The following is a 13,717-nucleotide window of genomic DNA, read 5'->3' as shown; positions in this document are numbered from 1 at the left end:
TTTTTTTTTTTTTTTTTATCAAAGACATGTAGAACAATAAATTTAAAGAAAAAGTTATATAGAAATGTAGTTTTATTTGAAAAAAATGACATTTTTTGGCAAACATTTCGGTAAATTTCGATTAATATAAAAAAAAAGTAAAAATTTCAGCAGCAATGAAATACCACCAAATGAAAGCTCTATTAGTGAGAAGAAAAGGAGGTAAAATTCATTTTGGTGGTAAGTTGTATTACCGAGCAATAAACCGTGAAACTAGTGTAGTGCAGAATTGTAAAAATTGGTCTGGTCATTAAGGGGGTTTAAGCTAGGGGGGCTGAGGTGGTTAAGGGGTGCCATGTACCTATTTCCACTAAATACTGATTGAGGGGTGCTATTGCTATATACCTTCTTAGACTAAATACCGATTACGGGGTGCAATACACCTTTTCCCACCAAATACTGATTGAGGGGTGCCATATACTTTCTTCCACTAAACACTGATTGAGGGGTGCTATTGCTATATACCTTCTTTACCAAATACTGATTGAGGGGTGCAATACAACTGCTTCCACAAAATACTGATTGAGGGGTGCGATATACCTGCTTCCACCAAATATCGAATGAGGCCTGCGATACACCTGCTTCCGCAAAATACTGATTAATGGGATTGTTATACCTGTTTCCACCAAATACTGATTGAGGCCTGCAATATACCTGCTTCCACAAATACTGCTCTTCTCTGGGGACTTTGGCACAGGATCATTTTGAAAATGACAGTCAGAGGAAGAGGCAAGACATTCGGCAGGGTGGTAGGGGTCAGGCAGGTGCACCAGGCCGGAGCCTAAGTGGGAAGTTGGAGAAGGTGCGTGCGATTACCTCAAAGGACGCACCAGAGTTGGTTGAGCGGCTCACTCAACCTTCTGCTTCTGCACCCTCCTCATCCTCTGCATCTGCACCCAGTGGCGTATCTATCACGAGGCAAACAAGGAATTTGCCTAGGGCGGCACTTGCCAATGGGGCGGCAAAATGCCTTGTTTGCCCCTTGTCCCATCCGTCTCATATGCCACCGGTATACTCAGAAGATCAGATGGTATATTCTAACCCCCAGGCGTTCCCATGGTGACGGGGACGCTTGCCTGGGGGTTAGAATATACCATCGGATCTCAGATTTCACGATCTCAGTGAGATCGTGAAAACTCAAATCCGATGGTATATTCTAACCCCCAGGCGTTCCTATGGTGACAGGGACGCTTGCCTGGGGGTTAGAATATACAGGGCCACGCCGCTCACAGGAGAAGATTTATAAACTAATCAGTAACTTTAACTTTAATCATTGCTGATCTCTTTACTGGATACCTTACTCTGTCTTAGCTCCGGTAACAGCAGGCAGTGCGGGCGGGCAGCGCTCACTCACTGACGTCACGCGCCTAGTGGGAGGAGCAGGCGCGTGACGTCAGTGAGTGAGAGCCGCCTATATATTTTTTTAATCACTGCACAATCACTTTACAAGCGCCGCGGTGATAAAAAAAAAAACAGTTTTGATATTTTTGATCAATCGCAGCGGCTTCCGGTACTTCGCTAGCCTCCCATTTGTAAGACAGGCTTGCTTTTTTTCTTGGGTAGTCTCAGGGAATACCCCCTAAATTTAGTTGACCAAACGGCAAATAATGGGTATTCTTCTGAAGAGGCCTACAGGCTTCTGACCCAGTCGGATGAGGAATGGGAACCCTCAGCTGACGAATCCAGCGGGTCAGAATACGAACCTGTAGAAAGCAGTGGCAGTCTGACCCAAAGTTCGGACAATGAGGTTGAGAACCCTGATACCACCAGGCGTACCCCGCCCCGTGTTGCTAGACCACAGGTTGCGCAGGATCCGCTTCAAGGGCAGCAGAGTGGGGCTGGCGCTGTCGGATTACGTGGTGAGGCATACACCAGCAGCACATCCCATCCTGGACCTAGTACCAGCACTGCCGTACAAAATGGTGAAGTGGCGAGCACCAAAAGGACAGTTGAAGCTGGTACAGTGGCACGTGCAGAAGTTCCCCGCAGTAGTTCCCCCGTCGCAGCCACCGCACAGACAGGCCCGTAGAGCCCCTAGAGTCCCTGAGGTGCTGGCAAACCCTGATTGGCAGCCCTCAACTTTAGCCGCACCAGTAGTTCCCCCTTTCACTGCCCAGTCTGGAGTTTGGGTTGAGACAGTTCAGATCGGATCGGCACTGTTTTTTTTTTAGCTGTTCTTGACTGCTCGGCACTGGGGTTTTTTGAGCTGTTCTTGACTGCGGAGCTCTTGGACTTAGTCATGGCAGAAACAAATCGATATGCCACTCAATTTATAGCCGCCAACCCAGGAAGCTTTTATGCCCAGTCTTTCCGGTGGAAACCCGTCCAAGTTTCCGAATTTAAAACTTTTCTGAGCCTTCTCCTCAACATGGGCCTAACAAAAAAGCATGAATTGCGGTCATATTGGTCCACAAACCCAATTTATCACATGCCCATGTTCTCTGCTGCCATGTCCAGGACAGGATTTGAGACCATCCTGCATTTCCTGCACTTTAGTGACAACAGCACCTCTCGTCCCAGAGGCCACCCAGCTTTTGACCGGCTCCACAAAATTCGGCCCCTCATAGACCACCTTAACACCAAATTTGCAGATTTGTATACCCCTGAGCAAAACATAGACGAGTCCCTTATACATTTTACCGGGCGCCTTGGCTTCAAACAATACATCCCAAGCAAGCACGCCCGGTATGGGGTCAAATTGTATAAGCTCTGTGAAAGGGCCACAGGCTATACGCACTAATTTCGTGTCTATGAGGGTAAAGATCAGACCCTGGAGCCGGTCGGTTGCCCTGACTACCTGGGGAGCAGTGGGAAGACAGTCTGAGACTTGGTGTCACCCTTATTTGGCAAGGGGTACCATCTTTATGTGGACATTTTTTACACAAGTGTGCCCCTCTTCAGGCATTTGTTTTTAGAACAGATTGGCTGCTGTGGCACCACGCGACCTAGTCGCTGAGGCGTCCCCCAACGGCTCGTTACCACCCGTCTTGCAAGGGGGGAGAGGGCTGTCTTGTGTAACCAAGAAATGCTCGCGGTGAAATGGAGAGACAAGCGCGACGTTTACATGCTCTCCTCCATTCACGCAGACACGACAATACAAATTGAATGAGCAACCAGTGTCATTGAAAAGCCCCCCTCGGTCCACGACTATAATTTGCTCATGGGAGGGGTGGACTTCAATGACCAGATGTTGGCTCCTTATTTAGTGTCCCGCCGCACCAGACGCTGGTATAAGAAGGTGTCTGTATATTTAATTCAATTGGCTCTGTATAATAGTTTTGTTCTCTACAGTAAGGCTGGGAGAACAGGATTCTTCCTCAAATTTCAGGAAGAGATCATCGAGAACCTCCTGTATCCAGGAGGTTCCGTGGCCCCATCCACCAGTGTAGTGAGCCGTCTAAACAAGCAACATTTCCCCAATGTCGTTTCTGGTACCTCAACCCAAGCTCCACCCCGAAAAAGATGTTGTGTCTGTAGCAGGAGTGGAATAACGCATGAAACCCGCTATTTCTGTCCTGACTGCCCTGACCATCCCTGCCCTATGCTTAGGGGAGTGTTTCAGGAAGTACCACACACAGGTACACTATTAGCATAGGGATTGCTTCTCACAGGACAGGCACACAGGGCTCTTAGGGCCCTTTCACACAAAGCTGCTGCCTCTCCTTTCACCTGGGACAAAGTGCATAATGTACTTCGCCACATCTCTTGGCGATTTGCGCTTTGCACATTGTCCCATGGGGAAGGAGAGGTTTGTCCTATAAAAAGGTAAAAAAAGCAAAACAAAAAAAAATCTGCGGTAAGCAAAAAAGTCAATGTTCTGTTCCAAAAGTTCAAAAAAGTTTATAAAAGTTAATGTTCTGTTCAAATGTTATTATAAAGTTCATGCTAAAAAATTTATTGCGTTGCGGCCTTTTTTTTCATATTTTTATTTTTTTTTTTACCTTCTGCAGCACTGATGTGCATTCTGACAGAAGCATTGCGCTGCTGTCAGAGTACACAAAAGTCGGTGTATGACGAGATTTCTCCTCTGCAGTAAAAAAAGATACATTTGTCCGAGGCTTATGAGCTGAGGGGCGGTGTTCATATGCTTTGGCAAATACTTTGTATATAAAAAATAAATAAAAAATCGATTGATGTGAATGGAGAAATCGGGTTTGCCAGGGCATACGGGCTGAGTGGGTATGGATGTTGGGTGGAGCTCCTATGTCCTGGCAGACGCCTTTCCCCTCTATTTTTTTTTGGGCAGAGATTTTTTCATCCACATTGATCGATGTGAATGAAGAAATCTGTGCCGTTCATTTTTTCTTTCAGCCCAGAGGCTGAACGGAAAAAAAAAATCTCATTACCTGTATGCTCAATATAAGGAGAATAGCAGAAACTCCTAATGCTGGCCATACATGTAATGATTGCGGAGACCCTCAAATGCCAGGGCAGTACAAACACCCCACAAATGACCCAATTTTGGAAAGAAGACACCCTGGTATTCGCTGATGGGCATAGTGATTGGTATTCGCTGATGGGCATAGTGAGTTCATAGAAGTTTTTATTTTTTGTCACAAGTTAGCGGAAAATTATGTATTTTTTTTGTTTAGTTTTTTTTTCTTACAAAGTCTCATATTCCACTAAATTGTGACAAAAAATAAAAACTTCCATGAACTCACTATGCCCATCACAAAATACCTTGGGGTCTCTTCTTTCCAAAATGGGGTCGCATGTGGGGTATTTATACTGCCCTGGCATTTTAGGGGCCCTAAAGCGTGAGATGAAGTCTGGAATACAAATGTCTAAAAATGCCCTCCTAAAAGGAATTTGTGCTCCTTTGCCCACCAAGGCTGCAAAGAAGTGTCACACATGTGGTATCGCCGTACTCAGGAGAAGTTGGGCAATGTGTTTTAGGGTGTCTTTTTACATATACCCATGCTGGGTGAGAGAAATATCTCTCTAAAATGACAACTTTGTATAAAAAAATGGGAAAAGTTGACTTTTAGAGAGATATCTCTCTCACCCAGCATGGGTATATGTAAAAATACACCCCAAAACACGTTGCCCTACTTCTTCTGAGTAGGGCGATACCACATGTGTGACACTTTTTTGCAGCCTAGGTGGACAAAGGGGCACAAATTCTAAAGAGCACCTTTAGGATTTCACAGGGCATTTTTTGCACATTTGGATTTCAAACTACTTCTCACGCATTAGGGCCCCTAAAATGCCAAGGCAGTATAACTACCCCACAAGTAACCCCATTTTGGAAAGAAGACACCCCAAGGTATTTCGTGATGGGCATAGTGAGTACATGGAAGTTTTTATTTTTTGTCACAAGTTAGTGGAATATGGGACTTTGTAAGGAAAAAAATAAATAAAATTTTTTTCCACTAACTTGTGATAAAAGAATAAAAACTTCTATGAACTCACTATGCCCATCACAAAATACCTGGCATTTTAGGGGCCCTAATGCTTGAGATGTAGTTTGAAATCCAAATGTGTAAAAAAAATGCCCTGTGAAATCCTAAAGGTGCTCTTTAGAGTTTGTGCCCCTTTGCCCACCTAGGCTGCAAAAAAGTGTCACACATGTGGTATCGCCGTACTCAGGAGAAGTTGGGCAATGTGTTTTGGGGTGTCTTTTTACATATACCCATGCTGGGTGAGAGAAATATCTCTCTAAAATGACAACTTTGTATCAAAAAATGGGAAAAGTTGACTTTTAGAGATATTTCTCTCACCCAGCATGGGTATATGTAAAAATACACCCTAAAACACATTGCCCTACTTCTTAAATAAAAACTTCTATGAACTCACTATGCCCATCAGCGAATACCTTAGGGTGTCTAATTTCCGAAATGGGGTCATTTGTGGGTTGTTTCTACTATCTGGGCATTGTAGAACCTCAGGAAACATGACAGGTGCTCAGAAAGTCAGAGCTGCTTCAAAATGCGGAAATTCACATTTTTGTACCATAGTTTGTAAACACTATTTGCGCAAACCAATAAATATACGCTTATTGCATTTTTTTTATCAAAGACATGTAGAACAATAAATTTAGAGAACAATTTATATAGAAATGTAGTTTTATTTGTAAAATTTTACAACTGAAAGTGAAAAATGTCATTTTTTTGCAAAAAAATCTGCAAATTTCGATTAATAACAAAAAAAAGTAAAAAAGTCAGCAGCAATGAAATACCACCAAATGAAAGCTCTATTAGTGAGAAGAAAAGGAGGTAAAATTCATTTGGGTGGTAAGTTGTATGACCGAGCAATAAACTGTGAAAGTAGTGTAGTGCAGAATTGTAAAAAGTGGTCTGGTCATTAACCACTTCAACCCCGCTAGCTAAAACCCCCTTCATGACCAGGCCACTTTTTACACTTCTGCACTACACTACTTTCACCGTTTATCGCTCGGTAATGCAACTTACCACCCAAATGAATTTTACCTCCTTTTCTTCTCACTAATAGAGCTTTCATTTGGTGGTATTTTATTGCTGCTGACATTTTTACTTTTTTTGTTATTAATCGAAATTCAATGATTTTTTTGCAAAAAAATGACATTTTTCACTTTCAGCTGTAAAATTTTGCAAAAAAAACAACATCCATATATAAATTTTTTGCTAAATTTATTGTTCTACAAGTCTTTGATAAAAAAAAATGCGTTAACAAACTATGGTACAAAAATGTGAATTTCCGCTTTTTGAAGCAGCTCTGACTTTCTGAGCACCTGTCATGTTTCCTGAGGTTCTACAATGCCCAGACAGTAGAAAACCCCCACAAATGACCCCATTTCGGAAAGTAGACACCCTAAGGTATTCGCTGATGGGCATAGTGAGTTCATAGAACTTTTTATTTTTTGTCACAAGTTAGCGGAAAATGATGATTTTTATTTTAATTTTTTTTTTCCTTACAAAGTCTCATATTCCACTAACTTGCGACAAAAAATTCTAGGAACTCTCCGTGCCCCTCACGGAATACTTCGGGGTGTCTTCTTTCCAAAATGGGGTCACTTGTGGGGTAGTTATACTGCCCTGGCAATTTAGGGGCCCAAATGTGTGAGAAGAACTTTGCAATCAAAATGTGTAAAAAATGGCCTGCGAAATCCGAAAGGTGCACTTTGGAATATGTGCCCCTTTGCCCACCTTGGCTGCAAAAAAGTGTCACACATCTGGTATCGCCGTACTCAGGAGAAGTTGGGGAATGTGTTTTGGGGTGTCATTTTACATATAGCCATGCTGGGTGAGAGAAATATCTTGGCAAAAGACAACTGTTCCAATTTTTTTATACAAAGTTGGCATTTGACCAAGATATTTATCTCACCCAGCATGGGTATATATAAAATGACACCCCAAAACACATTGCCCAACTTCTCCTGAGTACGGCGATACCAGATGTGTGACACTTTTTAGCAGCCAAGGTGGGCAAAGGGGCACATAATCCAAAGTGCACCTTTCGGATTTCGCAGGCCATTTTTTACACATTTTGATTGCAAAGTTCTTCTCACACATTTGGGCCCCTAAATTGTCAGGGCAGTATAACTACGCCACAAGTGACCCCATTTTGGAAAGAAGACACCCCAAGGTATTCCGTGAGGGGCATGGCAAGTTCCTAGAATTTTTTATTTTTTGTCGCAATTTAGTGGAATATGAGACTTTGTAAGGAAAAAAGAAAAAAATGAAAAATCATCATTTTCCGCTAACTTGTGACAAAAAATAAAAAATTCTAGGAACTCGCCGTGCCCCTCACGGAATACCTTGGGGTGTCTTCTTTCCAAAATGGGGTCACTTGTGGCGTAGTTATACTGCCCTGGCAATTTAGGGGCCCAAATGTGTGAGAAGTACCTTGCAATCAAAATGTGTAAAAAATGGCCTGCGAAATCCAAAAGGTGCTCTTTGGAATGTGTGCCCCTATGCCCACCTTGGCTGCAAAAAAGTGTCACACATCTGGTATCGCCGTACTCAGGAGAAGTTGGGGAATGTGTTTTGGGGTGTCATTTTACATATACCCATGCTGGGTGAGAGAAATATCTTGGCAAAAGAAAACTTTTCCCATTTTTTTATACAAAGTTGGCATTTGACCAAGATATTTTTCTCACCCAGCATGGGTATATGTAAAATGACACCCCAAAACACATTCCCCAACTTCTCCTGAGTACAGCGATACCAGATGTGTGACACTTTTTTGCAGCCTAGATGCGCAAAGGTGCCCAAATTCCTTTTAGAAGGGCATTTTTAGACATTTGGATCCCAGACTTCTTCTCACTCTTTCGGGCCCCTAACATGCCAGGGCAGTATAAATACCCCACATGTGACCCCACTTTGGAAAGAAGACACCCCAAGATATTCAATGAGGGGCCTGGCGAGTTCATAGAATTTTATTTTTTTTGCATAAGTTAGCGGAAATTGATTTTTTTATTTTATTTTTCTCACAAAGTCTCACTTTCCGTTAATGTAGGACAAAAATTTCAATCTTTCATGGACTCAATATGCCCCTCTCGGAATACCTTTGGGTGTCTTCTTTCAGAAATGGGGTCACATGTGGGGTATTTATACTGCCCTGGCTTTTAAGGGGCCCTAAAGCGTGAGAAGAAGTCTGGAATATAAATGTCTAAAAATGTTACGCATTTGGATTCCGTGAGGGGTATGGTGAGTTCATGTGAGATTTTATTTTGACACAAGTTAGTGGAATATGAGACTTTGTAAGAAAAAACAAACAAAAAATATATATATATTTCCGCTAACTTGGGCCAAAAAAATGTCTGAATGGAGCCTTACAGGGGGGGGTGATCAATGACAGGGGGGTGATCAATGACAGGGGGGTGATCAGGGAGTGTATATGGGTGATCACCCCCCTGTCATTGATCACCCCCCTGGTAAGGCTCCATTCAGACGTCCGTATGATTTTTACGGATCCATGGATACATGGATCGGATCCGCAAAACACATGCGGACGTCTGAATGGAGCCTTACAGGTGGGTGATCAATGACAGGGGGTGATCAGGGAGTGTATATGGGTGATCACCCTCCTGTCATTGATCACCCCCCTGGTAAGGCTCCATTCAGACGTCTGTATGATTTTTACGGATCCATGGATTCATGGATCGATCCGCAAAACACATGCGGACGTCTGAATGGAGCCTTACAGGGGGGTGATCAATGACAGGGGGGTGATCAATGACAGGGGGTGATCAGGGAGTGTATATGGGTGATCACCCCTCTGTCATTGATCACCCCCTTGTAAGGCTCCATTCAGACGTCCGCATGTGTTTTGTGGATCCGATCCATGTATCCATGGATCCGTAAAAATCATACGGACGTCTAAATGGAGCCTTACAGGGGGGTGATCAATGACAGGGGGTGATCAGGGAGTGTATATGGGTGATCACGCCCCTGTCATTGATCACCCCCTGTAAGGCTCCATTCAGACGTCCGCATGTGTTTTGCGGATCTGATCCATGTATCCATGGATCCGTAAAAATCATACGGACGTCTGAATTGAGCCTTACAGGGGGTGATCAATGACAGGGGGTGATCAGGGAGTGTATATGGGTGATCACCCGCCTGTCATTGATCACCCGCCTGTAAGGCTCAATTCAGACGTCCGCATGTGTTTTGCGGATCCGATCCATGTATCCATGGATCCGTAAAAATCATACGGACGTCTGAACGGAGCCTGACAGGGGGGTGATCAATGACAGGGGGGTGATCAATGACAGGGGGTGATCAAGGAATCTATATGGGTGATCACCCGCCTGTCATTGATCACCCCCCTGTAAGGCTCCATTCAGACGTCCGTATGTGTTTTGCGGATCCGATCCATGTATCCGTGGATCCGTAAAAATCATACGGACGTCTGAACGGAGCCTGACAGGGGGGTGATCAATGACAGGGGGTGATCAATGACAGGGGGGTGATCAGGGAGTTTATATGGGGTGATCATGGGTGATCAGGGGTTCATAAGGGGTTAATAAGTGACGGGGGGGTGTAGTGTAGTGTGGTGTTTGGTGCGACTGTACTGAGCTGCCTGTGTCCTCTGGTGGTCGATCCTAACAAAAGGGACCACCAGAGGACCAGGTAGCAGGTATATTAGACGCTGTTATCAAAACAGTGTCTAATATACCTGTTAGGGGTTAAAAAAATCACATCTCCAGCCTGCCAGCGAGGGATCGCTGCTGACAAGCTGGAGATCCACTCGCTTACCTTCTTTTCCTGTGAGCGCGCGCGCCTGTGTGCGCGCCTTCACAGGAAATCTCGGCCCTTGCGAGATGACGCGTATATGCGTCACTGTGCGCAGGGCTGCCGCCTCCGGACCGCACATTTGCGTTAGGCGGTCCGGAGGCGGTTAAGGGGGTTTAAGCTAGGGGAGCTAAGGTAGTTAAAGGGCTTCTGTCACCCCCCCCAAAACTCATTTTTCATTTTTTGGCATAATAAAATCCTTATTGGATGACTATTCCCTATATAGGGCTCTTACCTTGTTCTGTGGCTTGGTTTCACTAAAAATCGATCTTTTAAAATATGTAAATGACTTCACTACCAGCAAGTAGGGTGTCTACTTGCTGGTAGCCACCGCATCCTCCTTTTAAACCCCCCCCTCCTCCTGCTGATTGACATGGCCAGGGAGTGCTCTTCTCCTCCAGCTGGCCCTGTCTGCAATTCAAATCCCGCACCTGCACCTCATTCGGCGCAGGCGCTCTGAGAGAAGGACGCTCGCTTCCTCAGCACTTCCTCAAAGTGCCTGCGCCGATGACGTCTTCTCTTTCGGGTTTAGAGGTAACGTCATCGGCGCAGGCGCACTGAGGGAGTGCTGAGAAAGCGAGCGTCCTTCTCTTAGAGCGCCTGCGCCGAATGAGGTGCAGGCGTGGGATTTGAATTGCAGACAGTTCCAGCCGGAGGAGGAGAGCGCTCCCTGGCCCTGTCAATCAGCAGGAGGAGGTTTTTTTTTTTTAAAGGAGGATGCGGCAGCTACCAGCAAGTAGACACCCTACTTGCTGATAGTGAAGTCATTTGCATATTTTAAAAGATCGATTTTCAGTGAAACCAAGCCACAGAACAAGGTAAGAGCCCTATATAGGGAATGGTCATCCAATAAGGATTTTAATATGCCCCAAAATAAAAAAAATGAGTTTTGAGGGGTGACAGAAGCCCTTTAAAAAGTGGGTTTTTGAAATGTTCTTAAAAATTTTAAGAATTGCTTTGAAAATTCTAAGCCTTCTAACGTCTTAATAAAGTAAAATGACATTTACAAAAATATGCCAATAAAAAGTAGACATATGGGGAATGTTAAGTAATAAATATTTTATGAGGTATCACTTTCTGTTTTAAAAGCAAACGTTGAAAATTGTGAATTTTTTTATTTTTTGGTAAATTTGGGATTTTTTTATAATTAAAGGGGAAATATATTGACTCAAATTTATGACTGTCATGAAGTACAATGTAGAAAAGAAGACTGGGCACTCCTAAGATACTTGGTTGCTAATGTTTATTACAATAATTAAAGTAAAGGATATAGTCAGTAAAATACAGTCATTAAAATACAATACACTGATGCACATCAAAATTCGTACCGTAATATTGTCAGCAGCAGTCGAGATACAATCTCGGCGTATTGTGGTTAATGTTTGGCGGAGAGCAGTCACTCATGTGTGGTGGTGTCCGTGACTCACCGTCCACACCTTAAGCACAATGTTCGTACAGATAGAGTGAATCTGTAGTGTATAAAAGGTAAATCAATTGATGTAACATCCGCAACTATAAAACACAATATGGCAGTTAAAATGGCAGTTAAAATAACACAATGTTGCCAGTGATCAGCTGGCAATTGATGAATAAAAGTTCACTGACCCTGATAGGTCAGGAGACAAGAGTGTCAGGATATAACAAAGTTCAGGTGAGTTTGCTACTTATTCCTATGTACAGTAGCGTTGTCCCGCTTTGGCTAGGGGGATTAGGTGGGCATAAGCAATGTCTTGCTCCGTAACTCACCCAGCGGCGTCCCGCTTCAGGTCAGGAATGTCTACGCCAATTGGCAGATACCAGCACATACCGAAAATTAGGAAATGACCCAACCGATCAATTCTATATAGATCTGGGAAGTCTTTGTAAAAAGGGAATAGATAGTGGGATTCTAAATAACGAAGAATATGACTTTATTTTAAATAAATACCCACGGATACCAGCGTTTTATTGCATTCCGAAAATACACAAAGACAAGGAAAATCCACCGGGACGCCCCATTATCTCAGGCATTGAATCACTAACAGCAAATCTCTCAATGTATATTGACATTCTACTTCAAACTAAAGTGAAAAATACGCCCTCATATGTCAAGGACACGACGCAAATTATAAAAAAAATTGAGAATATGCAGTTTGAAAAACACTGGATAATGGGCTCTTTGGACATCCAATCCTTGTATACGGTCATTGACCATGAACAAGGCAAAAAAGCAACAAAGAAACAACTTATAACAGAGGGTAGACTAACAGAACCACAGATAGATTTTTTAATTGAAGGAATTGATTTTATTTTAAATCACAATTACTTTTATTACAATGGATCCTTTCATTTGCATATTCGAGGCACTGCCATGGGCACCAGGTTCGCCCCCCAGTTACGCAAACTTATTCATGGCGGATTGGGAGGACCAATACGTGGCCCCCAGACTGGGGACGGACCTGGTGCTCTGGCAGAGGTACATCGATGATGTATTTTTTATTTGGCAATCAGGCCATGAACAACTTAAAGTGTTTTTAGACTCTATTAATCATAATGATTTTAATCTCAAATTTTCAGGCATTAACAGTAGGGAAACTTTGGAATTTTTGGATTTGAAAATTTATGTTGAGGATGACATGCTTAAAACCTGCACATATATGAAGCCCTCAACGCGGAATAGCTATATTTTATTCAATAGTTGCCATCTACCGAGCTGGCTTACTATTATTCTGCAAGGCCAGTTTCGGAGATTAAGACGTAATTGCACACTGATGGACCAATTCGAAATGGAGGTGGATAAAATGAAATTGGAATTTTTAAAGAAAGAATATCCAGAGGAAATCCTAAATTCGGCATTAGGCAAAGTTAAAAAAATGGATAGGAAAGAATTTTTTAGAGGAAGAAATAATGTGTGTAGAGAAAAGGTAGACAATCAAGTGAAATTGATACTTCCATTCAGTAGTGACTACGGCAAAATAAGAAACATCATATATAAACATTGGGACATTATTAAAAAAGAAAAAGTGGTGGGTACAATAATCCCACCAAAACCCTTGATTGTCTTTACAAAAGCACCGACCCTGGCAAATAAGATAGCCCCCACAGTTAGGGAGGATGGACAACAAAAAAAAAATAACCCTTCAATACATAAATGGATGGATCTTAAAGGCTTTTTTAGGTGTGGCCAATGCGGCAATTGCAAATCAACATCATTCACGAAACAAACAAAAGAAATAACTGCAACAACAAATGGGCGCAAACATATTATAAAATAATTTTTAACTTGCAGTTCAGAAAACATCATCTATATCATAGAGTGTCCCTGCAAGCGACAATACATTGGTAGGACTAAGAGAACCCTGAAAAAACGCCTTGCCGACATATATCAAATATCAAAAAGGGTGTAGAAACTCACTCACTATCTAAGCATTTCAAAATTACCCACAATAGTGATCCATCTGGTTTAAAATTTGCGGCCATAG

The sequence above is a fragment of the Bufo gargarizans genome, chromosome 5, assembly GCF_014858855.1.
Source record: "Bufo gargarizans isolate SCDJY-AF-19 chromosome 5, ASM1485885v1, whole genome shotgun sequence".
NCBI lineage: Eukaryota > Metazoa > Chordata > Amphibia > Anura > Bufonidae > Bufo > Bufo gargarizans.
Note: the sequence above shows the minus strand (reverse complement) of the source record.